Source organism: Camellia sinensis, chromosome 2 (assembly GCF_055761805.1).
Source record: "Camellia sinensis isolate YWXY chromosome 2, ASM5576180v1, whole genome shotgun sequence".
NCBI classification, from domain to species: domain Eukaryota; kingdom Viridiplantae; phylum Streptophyta; class Magnoliopsida; order Ericales; family Theaceae; genus Camellia; species Camellia sinensis.
The window spans coordinates 92,391,235-92,406,885 of record NC_138962.1 but is presented as its reverse complement, the minus strand read 5'-3'; positions in this window follow the sequence as shown (position 1 = coordinate 92,406,885).

The window sequence follows — 15,651 nt, the reverse complement described above, 5'->3', positions numbered from 1 at the left end:
TAGTTGAGATAATTTAATTTTCTTCTGTCACAAATATTTTTATGACAGTGACATTTATTTGTTATTGAGTTGCAAGAATGTATACAATCAAATGGGTTTTTGAATTGCTTGATTCTTAGGCAAAAATTTTTATGAGGATATGATTTTGTCAAAACATTAATTCTGACTTGAGTAGTCATAATTATTTTGGTTTTTTCTTGAATTTGTTTTAAAATTCATTGATTTATATTAGAAGTGATAGGAGTGGTGAATATGATGCACCATTAAATGAATTTTGTGCACAACATGACATTATTCACCAAACTACAGCCCCTTATTCTCCACAGCAAAATGGAATTGCTGAAAGGAAGAATAGAACCCTCAAAGAAATGATGAATGCCATGTTACTTAGTTCAGGCTTACCACAGAACTTGTGGGGGGAAGCAATATTGTCTGCTAATTATGTTCTTAATAGAATACCCTACAAGAAAACCAAAAGCATTCCTTATGAATTGTGGAAAGGTCGACCACCTTCCTACAAATACTTAAAAGTGTGAGGGTGTTTGGCAAAAGTTGAAGTACCTGTTCCTAAAAAGACTAAGATTGGACCAAAAACAATAGATTGTGTGTTTATTGGTTATGCTCAGAATAGTAGTGCATATCGGTTTCTGACTTATAAATCAGAAATACCTGATATAAATGTAAACACTATTATAGAGTCAAGGAATGCTGTGTTTTTTGAACATGTCTTTCCTTACAAGAAAGGACAGGAATTAAGTTCACAGAAAAGAACTTATGATTGTACACAAAGTCAAGAGACTAATGACAATCAAACACAAGAGACTAATAATAGTCTCGACCAACAGGATTTAACTAATGATGAACCAAGACGAAGTAAGAGAGCAAGAATATCAAAATCCTTTGGTCCAGATTTTCTGACATACTTGTTAGAAAATGAACCTCAAAGCTTTAAGGCAGGAATGACAGGTCCTGAAGCACCTTTGTGGAAAGAGGCCGTTAATAATGAAATTGAATCCATTATGCAAAATCATACTTGGGAATTGGTGGATCTTTCACCAGGTTCTAAACCTCTTGGATATAAATGGATATTCAAGAGAAAAATGAAAGCAGATGGTTCAATTGACAAGTATAAAGCAAGACTTGTAGTTAAAGGTTACAGACAAAAGGAAGGTCTGGATTATTTTGACACATATTCCCCTGTGACAAGAATAACATCCATTCGCATGCTTATTGCTATAGCAGCGTTGTTTAATTTAGAAATACATCAAATGGATGTTAAGACAGCTTTCTTAAACGGTGATCTAAATGAAGAGATCTATATGGAACAACCCGAAGGGTTTGTAGTATCAGGGCAAGAAAAGAAAGTATGTCGACTTGTAAAATCCCTTTATGGATTAAAACAAGCACCTAAGCAATGGCATGAAAAATTTGATCATGCAATGCTTACTAATGGGTTTAAGATAAACGAATGTGACAAATGCGTCTATGTTAAAAACACTGACCAAGGATATGTCATAGTTTGTCTTTATGTGGATGACATGCTTATCATTGGAAGCAGTCAAAACATGATCAAATCAACTAAGCAGATGCTTAACAAAAGATTTGATATGAAAGATATAGGGGTCGCAGATGTTATATTAGGAATGAAAATTACTAAAACATCTGACGGATATGCATTATCTCAATCTCATTATATTGAAAAAATTCTTGATAAATTTATCAAGGATGATTTGAATTTAGCTAGAACACCTGTAGACATCAGTCTTTATTTATCGAAAAATAAAGGTGATGCAGTGTCTCAGTTAAAATACTCCCAAATCATTGGAAGCCTAATGTACCTAATGAATTGTACTCGTCCTGATATAGCTTATGCTATCAGTAAATTGAGTAGGTACACTAGTAACCCTGGAAAAGACCATTGGAAAGCGATCATTGGGGTTCTTAGATATCTAAGATTTACTCGTGATCATGGTTTGAACTTTACTCGATATCCAGCAGTACTTGAAGGTTATTGTGATGCCAATTGGATATCGGATACTAAAGATTCAAAATCCACTAGTGGATATGTCTTTACTCTAGGAGGCGCTGCTGTTTCTTGGAAGTCCACGAAACAAACTTGTATCGCACGATCCACAATGGAATCCGAGTTCATTGCTTTAGACAAAGAAGGTGAAGAAGCAGAATGGCTTCGTCACTTCTTAGAAGACATTCCAATGTGGCCAAAACCTGTGCCAGCTATTTGCATTCATTGTGATAGTCAATCTACAATAGGCAGGGCACAGAATCATATGTATAATGGTAAGTCACGACATATTCGTCGTCGACATAATACCGTAAGGCAATTGTTGTCAAACGGAATAATCTCAATAGATTATATAAAATCTAAAGAGAATATTGCGGATCCGTTAACAAAAGGTTTGACAAAAGAGCTAGTGTATAGTTCATCAAAGGGGATGGGATTAAAGCCTATTACATAAGAGTCGTCATAATGGTAACCCTACTTATATGACTGGAGATCCCAAGAACTAAGTTCAAAGGGACAACTAAGTTATGTATGGCTCGCCAGAAATCACCAAGGGATTAAAATCCCTACCCATTCCTATGGTGAGAGTGATATCTGCAACATATGTTGTCTGCAGGGGTATAAGGATAAGCTTTGCTTTTAATGATTACTTATATCTTGATTAAGGCATAAAATCAAGACGAGTATAAGGAGATACTCACAATAAGAATCACCTATATGAGTGTTGAACTGGGGCCGGTTCTATGAGAATGAAAAGGCTAAATTCTCTGGAAACACTTATGAAAACCAGGCGCGTTCAAGGCCAAAATGAACACAACAGTGAGAACCACGATGTGTTAGAAGATATTTTGTGTGAAATCTATTGTCTTGGCTTACACAAACGGCTGAACAAATTCAAGGCATCGCGTCCATTAGTTAGCCAGTAAGTCCGATAGGTTATCGCTAGGGAAGGTTCAAGGCCGAAAACTACCTATCCTGATGCAAGATATTTTCGACTTATACTCTTTCGTTAAAGTCTGCATATTGTTGCATTTCCGTTGTCATCAAATTCCATTCATGTGGAGGATTGTTGGAAATGGTAGAAAAATTCTGGGTAAAACTAGAATTTTTTCTCAAGTTTGGTCTATTTTTTAGGTGGGCCCCGAGTGTCGATTTACTCGGGTCAAAGTGGTAACGCGTTCTATGTCGCGTTGTGATTCACGTGGTATATTTGGTTGCTCAAAACCATTACTGAGTGAATGGGAAATTGAAGCCAAAGTGTGCTCCATGGAAATGGAGTTTTGGTGGAAATTCCTTAAGGTTGTAAATGGCCTGTCCCACATTGATTTGGTGGGAAGTTTTGAAAGGGTTTATAAGGCTTGGGTTAGATACTTGGGGTGTGCCCCAAGGGGTACCCAAGTGTTTTAGAGGGAGAGGTTATGGGCAAAATGGGCTAGACCCATTGGACTCAAAAATCACCACACACGCGCGCGCGCGCCGCCGCCGCCGTCCGGTCGGGCGGGCTGGACTAGGCCTGGGCTTGGGCGCGGGTGTGTGGTGTGTGGTTGGATTGGGCTTGTTCGGCCCAATACTAACCTTTTTGGGCCAAAAACATTTGAATTTAATTTTATTTTTTGGTAAAATAAAATCCAGAATTCAAATTAAACTGATTTGGATTTTCTATACATCCAAACAAGGCCCTTCCCGTTTTCAAACAGAAATAAACTAGTTTGGAATTAGTGCACACCCAAACAGGACCCTTCCCGTTTTGCTATCTGTTTGAATTGTTAACAGATTCAAATCTGTTTAAATTCAAAACCAACAGGTATCATACCTGTTCAATTTAAAACCAAGAGTCACCTTTACATCTATAAATAGGACCACCCTCATTTGATGTTTTTTCATTCAGAAATTTCGTATTTCACCTCTGCTAATTATATTCTTCATCTTGCTGCATTTTATTTTCGAAAGAAAGAATGTAAACACTTAGTGTGTTCGTAAGGCAAACAATTTGTAGTGCTGCTATTGTTTGTGGTAGATCATTTCATCCTGGGAGATAGACGTCCAAATTCTGAAAACACCGTGGAGAGGACGAATCTGTCTTAAGGACACAGTGTCAAACACTGGACTTGATCAAATAATTATTCAAAGAAATTAAATCAAGTAAGTTATTTAATTTACTTTCAGTGTTGTTTTATTTGTTTATTTATTCAGATTTTAATTTTGTTTCTGTAACAAAATAAAATCTGTTTTTTATTTATTTAATTTTATTTCAAGTTTGATTTTTGTAATCAAACAAATTCTCTCCTTTTCTTTATTTCTTTTTATTCTGGTTGTTGTTTAGTACACAACAAAATTTAATTAATTTAAATACAGTGAAGATTGTCCGACATGTATTGCATTAGGATTTTGTGTGTATGTATTGCATTAGGATTTTGTATATAGGATCATGCATATTTTATTTTGTAAATGTTCGAGGGACGTCGGTATATATGTAAGTTTTTATCCTTTAGCATCCCGTTTGTGTTCGTTTTTCTTATTATGTTTGGGCATTCTACCATGTGGCTACTTGCTTATTTGATATAACTGTATGAATGCCAGTGGATGGAGGTTATGTCGCTTAATTTGGAATAGTGTTGATTTTCATATTTGTAAACTCAACTTAGTTATGTTTTACATCTCCAAAACTCTTTCAAAACTACATGAAATCAAATTATTCCAAAATAAATGACATAGTCTATACTTGTATGCTTCACATAGTAATTTTTAGGATTTATTAAATGATCGAAATATGAACACATAAAATAAATAAAATTCATATCATGGTTTAGTAAATGCCTATCTTTTGATCGGGTGAGTGGGGGTGCTCAATTAATGACCTTCCCCTCTCATACCTAAGGTTCCGAATCGAGACAACTTTGGTTATGACGAACAGTGGCCTTGGCACGAGTCATGGGTTTCCTAATTTTCCAAAAATATTAGGTGGCGACTCTGAGATCTGATGACGCAGTCCATTTCTGGCAAAATGTTTTGTAATAAAATGGATTTTTTAAAAGTTTTCAAATCTGGTCTTTCATCTATGTTTCACAGTGCACTAGTGAGGCTAGATCAAAGAGACTGAGGGTCCAAACTGTTTAATGCGCACGGGTACCTCCTAGGCATGTTATAGGGTCCACTTACGATCACATAACTCATACAATTACAACAACCTTTCTTCAGAAGTTGTTGGGCCATCATGGATGATATAATGCATGGAGAGGTGGAGACTCTAGTTCCATCAAAGATGAGCTTGCGTTGGTTTGGTGACTGAAGAGAGACCTTTTTGGCTATGCAATTAATAGAAGCATGGTTGGTAGCAAGCTAATCCATCCCTAGCATCACATCAAAGTTACTAATACAAAGGTAAATAAAATCTACGTATAAAGTTTCACCTTTCAAGGCTATAATGCAAGATTTATATACACCAGCGCTAAGGGTAAAATTACCATAAAGAAAAGACACATATAGTATATATCCCAAGGGGTTCTGGTGCCGATGTTAATTTGGAAGTAAAGTATGGTGCAACAAAAGAATGGGTTAAGCTAGAGTCAATGAGAACATGGGCTAAATGTCCACAGATAGAAAGTGTACTTGACACAACATTCTTGGTGACCTCTGAGTTTAGGCACTAAGGCAAAAGCTCTCTCTTGGTGTTTTTGGTCTTTCCTCACACCTGTAGGTACTGCGGGCTTCTAGGCTAATTTAGTGGGCCCTACTATAAGATTGGTGAACTTTGGAGAATCTCTCAATAAATGGCCAACATGACTGCATCTAAAGCATGCTCTCGTGTTTCGGTGGCATCATCCCCAATGAGTCCCTTTACAAGTAGGACAATTCAGAATGGCATTGCTATTGTAGGTAGCAAGATTTTGGTTGCCCAAATTGGCTAAGCCTGTATTTGCCTTGTTTGGGGGTGCAATACCAGATCCTCTGTTGACTCTTTTCCAAAATCGTTTCTTCTAGCTCATTTCCCCAAAACATGAGGCTTTAATCCCTTTTTCGGCGATGTATGCTCGATCCACTACTTCTACATAAGTTGGCAGTTTTAGAACCTCAATCTTGTTTTTGATATCATCAACTAAGCCAGCTTCAAACTTTCTAGCCTTCTGAGCTTCGATGGGAATGACATATGTCGCAAATCGAGCTAGTTAGCTACCAAATTCGGGGAAGTATTTTTCGTAAAATACCTCTAAGAATCTTGCCCAAGTTATAATTTCTTCCTTCTCTAAGGTAAGAAGCCATCATTCCCATCATCCTTGAAGGTAAATGTAGTGAAAGTTACCTTCTGTCTTTCTGTACAAGATAGTGTGTGAAAAATTTTCTCCATGTCCCTGACCCAGGCTTCTGCTACCAGTGGGTTTGAGCTGCCCGATGAATGTGGTCAGTTTCAAATCTTGGAACTACTTCACCGTAGCCGACTCTTCTCACTGTTCTGGTATTCCATTGTTTATGTTGTTTTATAGGGCTTGTAGAAAGATGGTAATTGCTCTTTCCATGATTCTTTCCATTGATTATGTTCCATTGGCTGACGATCTAGTTTCATTATAATCATTGGCCATTACTACAATTATAGATTTAGAAAAATAATTTAATAAACATTGCACATATTTACCAGTATTACATACATATATATATATATATATATAAACACCAGTTTTATTATTCATACACATATGGTGTTAGTGCTATATAAGTCGGAAGTCATGTCAGAGTCAAATCCTGTCAGTATAAAAATAGGGATTAGAACTAATTGTGGTCAACTCACAAAAAGAGCCATCCTTTCCGTAGTCTAGATCGGGGAGTCAAACAACCATGGAAAATAATGCTGCATAAGGAGCTCAAACTCCCAACCTAGCTGCACTACTCCAAAATAAACCCATGTTGCCTAGATTACGTAAATGGGGACACACTGTATATATCCCCAAAATGCTCAGTCAGTGATCCATAAAGGTGTCTCGAGATATGTCAAGCCATTCCTGAAATCAACATTCTTGACATTAATAATGTCCAGAGGGTTGGGGTGTTGGTCAATATATGGTCGATGGGAAATATATTTCCTCTTCTTTCAGCAAACATTGAGGGCAAAGGCACAATGATGAGGCAGGGGTCGTTTAGTCCTAGAGTGATGCTGACAATATCGGTAGGTTTAAGGTATCTTCCTCGCGTATAGCTGGAGCTTTGTCTCCAACGCAAGAATGCTACGTCGTTAGGATCAACTTGCACGTATATCGTCTGATTCGTCAATTGGTCTAGGACTGGGTGTAGCTGTCTAATTATACTTTTGGAGTCTCTTGATTCCTCTGGTGAGACGGAGGTGTGGTGCTCTTCTAAGATCAATTCTAGACTCATGGTCTCGAGCTCAAACCAGAATGACTCATTGAGATTTTGCTCGGACATCTCTCCATTACATAAAAATTGACTATGGTGCAAAGAAAAGATCACGCATATGGTAACCAATGTATCAGAATAGTCTAGAAATATTAATTTATATATATATATAATTTTTTTTTTTAATTTTATTTATCTATTTATTTATTGTTTTTAACCTGGCTTTCATACCACATTTGTCACAACCCAACCCCGGGTGCTCAGGGCTGGATTTCGTAACTAGCTAATTTTTAACAAATTAAATGGCGCAGTTGGAGACAAGATAAAGTACTAAAGAAATTAATAGGTAATAAAATAATCAAAATACTCAATAATTTTATAAAAAAAAAACATTCCTCGGGTCTTTTTATTTTATTTTATTGATGATCGGACAATTATTACAAAAATACAAAATGTCTGCATTAAGTGTCGTGCTAGTCCCATTACATGAGGTTACCACTTTTCCTACCATTTCATCAGCTGAAAAGGGATAACAGTTATAAGCACAGAGCAGAGTGAGAAATATTATATCAAGAATATAGGGCACCAAAATCATCATGGATAATTATTTAGGCTAAAACATTGTACGTTAAGTAATTGGAGTTAATCAAGAATTTAAATAGCACAAATGAATTTCAGAATATAAATAAAATAGTCATAACCACGGTACATAATGACAATCAGAAAAGAGGTCAATGGATCTATGACAAACAGAAGGCCACAAAGTGACCAATCAGAGGCCAATGGCTATTTAAGTCCCCCAATGGGGTACTCTGGTGGTGGTTCTCACAAAAATAAGTATGTATGCACTCATTGTCCAATAATTTTTAAAATTTAAACGATCATATCCATGGGTTTTAATTTAAGCAAATAGGGTTTATAAAATAATTAACGTAATTGAAACATTAGTATAATTTAAAAGACATGAATTGCATAAAATAATGTGTGGTAAGTAAAGATATACGTAAAATATTTTATGGTGACTCAAGGTATAATATCACTCACCTTAATATTGATCCCTGGTTTTTACTTTTGTTTACTGCACCCCACCTCCCTTATTTTTTCCTTGCTTTCAACTTACCAGCCCATTTTCCCTATTTATACTAAGGCAAGCTGTGGGCATCAATCCATGAGGATACCCAGATCATGACGTGTTGCTCTAGATATATCTTTATCCATAAGACTTAATTCTTATCTACAATATTTGCTTAGCTTTAGACTTAATTTCACTTTGGCCCAATTCTTAAAATAATGATATGCCATTTTTTTAACAGGACACAATGACCCCCTAATTAAATTATATTTTAGCACATATAACTATTAAATTAAAAATATTATATATATATATTTGTTGATATTAGCGCGATGTTAAAATTAATTAATCATTTAGGGTGTCACACATCTCGTGCATGAATATATCCAGAAAGATCTAAAATGGCATGACCCACACACTTTCAACAAGAATTCTGCCGAAATTGTCATGGTCCTGGGCAAATTAGCCGGCCAGCCAATTCCTTGCTTGGCCGGCCAATTCCTTGGCTAACCGACCAATTAAATGGCTGGCCGGCCAAAAAGTTGGCTGTGGCTTGACTATTTTGCATGAAATAAGATTTTTCGATAGAATTATCATCATTTCCTCCTATTTTCACAAGTTTCTTTGCTCAATTTTCTTAGAAAATGTCTTATTTTGAAGTTTAAAAATGAGCCTCGGAACACTATGAAAATATTCGAAACAAAAGGCGGAAAGAAAGTTTCGAAGGAGAGTTTTGAATGGGATTTAAGCATTTGGCCAAAACAGGCTTAGGATTGGAAATGAAGCACAAATTTTATCTTTTTTATTGAGGATTATGTGAAAAACACATTCTTGTTTTCATCATCGGGTAATCAAAAGAAAGTGCCCAAGTCTTAGAGCCGGTCATAATAGGGTGTCTATAGCATACCAGCAAGGACTTGCTAGAGTATACAATGAAAAAGTCAATCCGAGAGAATTCAAAGTAGGCGACGTCGTTCTGAGGAAAGTTGTCGATAACAAGAAAGATCCTAGGGAGGGCAAACTTGGCCGAGGTTGGGGAGGACCGTATAAGATCATCTCGGTTGCCGGTTCAGGAGTATATCCGCTTGATGATTGTGATGACAAGCAGTTGCCAAGACCATGGAACACCAGTAATTTGAAGTTTTTCTTTCATTAGTTTTCTTTTCATGTAACTTAGAAGTTGTTAGCAGAAGTTTTGATTTATAAAATTAGTTCGATTTGTTCGCTTCAATTATTGTTGATTCTTGTATGATCTTATTTTGTAACTTTGGTAGAAAATTTGGATCAAGTAAGGCTGATGTGATGCTTCAAAGAGAAGCTGGAGGTTTAACTTGGCCTTACCAAGAAGGTAGAGTGGAACTAAGTTAAAGGGATGTTTCAACGAGAAACAAGACGATATTAACTATGACTCTTCCATGGGGCAGTGATGCTTGTTTGTTGACCTGGTTAATTTGTAATGAAAAGTCGAGGTAGTTAGTACTGTGAAGTCTATATTTGGTCCTTTTTTTTAAGACAAAAATCGGTCTGTGCGATTTTTAAATTTAATTTTTTTTTGTTTTCGATTTGGTATCGATTCAACCACCTTGTACACTAAACTAAACCGAAACAGACTGTTTCAATATATATGGTATTTATAATATATTTATATATATAATCTAATAATACTAATAAGTATAATAAATTATTAATATTATCATCTCCATAACTTAAAATTTTAAATTCTTATTATATATAATATTAACTCTAACTCGTTATTCTTGAAGCCATACTATTTTTTATTTATTTTTTTGTTTCTATTTTTTTAATCTAGGAATTGAAAATTATTTATTAAATGGATTGATTGGATATAGTTGAAGTGGCGAAAAATAACTAATTTAATATTTTTGTATAGATTAGTGATTATATTAAAAAATGGCTCAAGTTTGAAAGTTCTTAAACTGATTAAACTGCACTGAAATGAATTGTTTCCATTGAATCGATTTGGTTTGGTGCGGTTTGATGGAAGAAACGATCTGTATTGGTGCTCACAATAATAAAATCGATATGATCGATTCAGTGAAAAATTTTACCTAAATATCGACCGTACCGAACCGATTGTATCCTTAGAGATAATAGTTATACCCGGAATGATGTAATTCGAGGTAGTTGTGTTGTCGAAGATGAGATTCAAATCCAAAACGTTACACTCAGGAGTTTTTTGAGAAGCAAGTATTGAAGACATGGAAGTAAAGAAAGGCACTCATCAACAGAAGTAAAGAAGACATCCAACACTTAGCATAAAACATAAATGCATTCACAAAATAGAGTTGTTCAACTATGTCAGAAAGCACTTCAGCCTTGCAAAAACAGAGAGTGTTGTTCAAAAGAAGATCATTGTTCAAAAGCAAGAAAGGAGAGACAACTTAAAGTACGAAGCAAAATGAAAATACAAGAAAATATCCAAAGTACTAGTTTCAGGAATGGCAACAGTAGGAGTTTCAGGCTGACCAATTTTGGCGATTGGCATTGGGTCAGCCTCAGTGGTCAGTATGTCGATCTTTTCAACTTCGGAGCCAGTTGCGATCTCTTCGTCAATGTCCTTCAGAGTCTTTTTGGCACTTCTGCCAGCTACCATCTTGTTAGCCTCTTTAGTGACAGAGGAAGTGCTCTTAGCAACCTCATCATCATCCCATGTTAGATCCATGACTTCATCATTAAAAGTGAGGGACTTGGTGCTAGCAGTGGGTTCTTTTCTTCTTCTTCGTCTTCCTCTTCTTTAGAGTCGACGGCCGGTGTGTTAGCTAGTTCTGGAGGGGGGGAAAGCAGGGACAACTTTGATAGATCCCAATGTGGTGAGTCCTCGAGGACATAGAGTTCTTTCATTGCAACATTCCAACTGAGAATAGAGCCTCTGTTGTAAGCAATGTTGATCTTTTTTTGGTAGCCCTCTTTGACGTTAGCTTTTCCTTCCTCATAGGCCTTGGCGTTGGTGTCCTTGATTTCCGCTGCTTTGGCAGTGAGTGCTTCGACCAATTTCTTCTTGGCGAGGGTAGCTTTCTCTTTGGCCGCCTTACTTGTGGCCTCGGCTTTCTGTTTAGCATTCTTGGCAACTTTGACTGCGTCTATTTGCTTCTTTCTCAGGGTTTCGGAGTGGTTGAGTTTTTGAAGGTAGTTCACTGCCTCTTGTGTTTTCTTGGTCAGTTCTTTCTTGTTGAGGTCAACTTAAGTTCTGAAGGAGTGGGCATGTTGGATAGACTGTAAAAGAAACAAATTGTCAGATAAAAAAAAAATCTAAATGTTAAGTGTTGGAAGGAAGAGTAATGAAGGTTACCAAGATAGAGTTTCGTATCATCAATGTGAAGTGTTCGTACTCACTGTACGTATTGATTTTCACTATGTCAGCTGGTAGAAGTAGAATGTTTGAACAGTCGCTGGACACGGTAATCAGAGTGATTGCGGTAGAGAACTTCAAAGGGTCAACAATGAAGGTTTGAAGTTTAGAGAGAGAAATTCTAGGAAGAAAGAAAGACAGAATGCATGAAGTGAGGAGTTGAGGAGAAGAGAGAAGAGTTTTGGTAAGTGGAAGAGACGGCAAAATGAAATGATTTTAATTCCTTGGGAAGTATGTGACAGATGTCATTAGGTAACATCAGGCAACATAGGTCAGGAGTGATGGGATGTATTAGTTGATATGACGGGTATGAACCAATGGGAAGGTGACATATCATGATGTTTGTTTTGACGATTTTAGAGTTTGTTAGAAGAAACCGACTAAAAGTCTTGAATTTTTGAACTACCAAGTGATGACCTCAGCTAGTAGTGTGATCCTAGTTGGGATGTTAGATCTGAACGAGATAGAGTATCCTAGTTCTTGGTACTTGATGAGTGGATGCGTGTGGGTCCTTGTTTCTTGAAACTAATTTGTCATGATCTCGGTTGGATGAGTATCTTCTGACATGTTGTTTAGCCGACATGTTGAGAGAACAAACAACGTAGGTTCCATCACCTCAATTTGCCAAGGTAATAGAACCTAGGGGTAGTTGTTGGGACATACTTTTGGGTTGTCCACATGGCCTAGGTGCTTAGTCGAGGTACCACGTGGGTGGTCTTGGATTGCCGAGATATGATGCAATCATACTGGAGTTCGAGATATTCGGACAAGGACTGAGAGTCCTAGATGATATCAGGCTACCAGTTTGGATAATGATGGACTCTTGAGAGAGTGTTTTCATCTAAATAGGAGGAGTCATGGATAACTAATATCCTTGTAAGGGATAGAGTCCTATGAAGTAAGATTTTTAGGGAATGAGGGCATTGTTCATTATAAAATGAAAGCACCCCCGTGGGTCTAAAGTATATTTTACTCTATGAGTATTTTGATTGAGTCATTATCTTTGACAGATAAGGTGACTGACTTGATCGTCGGAGTACCCCTGGGTGGACGAGTCATCGATATTTGTTGTTTTCTTGTATGTAGGTGTTGGGCTTCTCAATTTCTATTGCGTGTTGTTCAGTTTTGTTTCCTGAATCTCGGCGATGAGACTTGATTGGTTGTGAAGTCAAATTTCAACATCCACAGATTGTTAACCCCCTCACTATGGACTATGAAGGAAAACAAATTTGGTTTGAAAATATCCATACGATTTGGAGAGGCAATTTCTCTATAGAGGATCTTGATCCCATAAATTCAACCAAAATCATATGGTAATAGAGTTGACTCTATAGGTTGAGTATGTGCCAAATTAAAAATTAACACATATCATATCATATAATATAATGAGTACAATTAAAAGAGTGTTTTTTTTTTTTAATCAAAATTTGATAGGTCGTTACACACACCAAAAATAAACACTAAACTATATCAAATTCTTTCAAAATAATGGCAAGTCCAGGTATCGATCCACAGGGACAATTGTGAAATTAAACTAATTTAAATGCTAAATTCTTAAATTAATTTTGATAAAAAGATTGAAGGATTCATAAACTAATAATAATTAAATTAAACAAAGCGAATAAACTAGCAATTATAACTAAAGATGAATTTACTGATTTGGGAAAAAATCTAGGGCAATTAATTCACCACTAGTTGCGTAAATAGGATTTCAAATTGAAATTAATTATGTTACGGTTCGAACGGAATAATGCTTCGCAACTACAAGTTCAAAGCATTTAACAAGAAAATCATCACGTTCAATGTACAGGTATGAACCATCTCAAGTAGTACGAATTGTTCACTCTAAACTAGGGTAGTGACACGACTCGTCCCTCGTAGTATGGTTCGTCTCATACTTTGAATGTGAAAGAATAGAAAACTATTGTATGGAAACATTCAACAATCACAGAAAACCGAATACTTGAAGAAATAATGGAAAATATATATATGAAACTTCTGAAACACCATATAATTGTCGAAACCTTTACATAATTAAAAATTAAAAAGAAAACGTAATTACATGTCTAGAGTTTCATCAAAACCCTAGAAAAGAATAACCTACTCACTCATGGAGGAATGTAAAGAGGAAGAGGATGAAGAATAAGCCCCCATAGAAGTCTCCTTTAAGTTGAGAAGAAAGTCACTTCCTTAAAACCCTAGTCTCCATTTTCTCCAGAATAGATTTCAGAACCCTAATCCAGCCTCATTCTTGCCTATTTATACTTCTGCTGTCTTTGCAACAGGTTTAAAACATCGGGCCCGTTTTCCAAGGAAAGTCAACACACGTGTAGGAAAGTCAACGCACATGCAAGAAGCTGTTTTCTCTCCAAATTCTATATTTTTGTCCATTTTATGCTCCGACTATGTACAACTTGATTGACATTTAACAGACATAAAATTTATAGTTTGACAAGTAAGTTAAGAGATCCTAATTAACGGCCTCAATGTTGTACAATTCAGCCTTAATCAATATCCGAAATATTTTTCTTAAAAATGTCATCATAACAAATGTTTTTGCTTTCAATAAGAACTGAAGGTATAAGTATAATTAATAATTTCATTTGATTTATCTGTTAAATTAATTAATTAATTAATATTTATGGAAATTTATTTATTTTAAATATATATTTTTATCCCGTACATGACACGTGCTACTTTATTAATAATTTTTTTTTAACTCAAGGTTAGAGCTAGGAATCATGTCGTGCTTGTGTCATTTCCAGTTCATATTCAAAATACTCTAACACTAACATGATCCATTTAACTAAACGTGTCAATTTTCTTGATATTAACCTAACCTAACCTGACCTACTTATTATTATGCCAATCCAAACACAACCCGCCTAACATGTTTAGCATAATAATTTGTTTTAGATTATAAGCGTATAGTACAACATATTTTAAGAAAATATGTTTCACATCAATTATATACATAGTGATGGTACATTATCACCCATAAGGATCATACAGATAATAAAAAATTATATTTAAGTGGATTTAACTTAAAGATAAAGGTGTGAGTTGCAATAAGTGAGAGTTATATTTTTTGACAGGGATTTTATTTGCACTTTCATAAGAATGTAAATATTTTGAATTAATATATACGCTAATATTCATGAAAATAATTCATAATGTTTATTATTAATCCTCCACATATTCAATTTTAGCAATTGTCACCCATTAATATTCAAACATCCAACAAAATTTTAAAAACAAAACATGTTTTTATTTAAATACCAAAATAATTTATTGGCTAGGAATAAAACATTTAATATTCTATGCTATTATATTCAGATTGTATTTGTATTTAGGTTACTTCCAAGTTAATAGTGGGTGTGTGTCCACGTGTCGACACAGATTATTACACGGGTCAAACAAGTAGTGTTTGAGGTCCACGTGTTTAATCTAATACAAACCTCCATTTAATATTCATGTTGTCGTGTTATGTCATATTCATGTTTATGTGGAAAAATTATATAATAGTCTCAGAATATAACGTGGTCATCCTTTCTTACCAATTGTCATTCATTATGCCTCATCATGTTCCTTAATCACTCAACATAAATAATTAATACTCCACTTTCTCCACCAATCACACTATTATAGAATATCACATGGCCGTACTCTCAAACTACCGAATAATCACTCCAAAAATTTGACCAACCCTAACCTCTAATTACATTTACAGTTCGAGTCATTTTATGTGTTGTGTGCCAAATTCCCAAGAGTATATAACAAGCTAAATTATTTAAGCTTAATTCATGTTTGGCTTAAAAATTTATTAAATATGTAAACAAC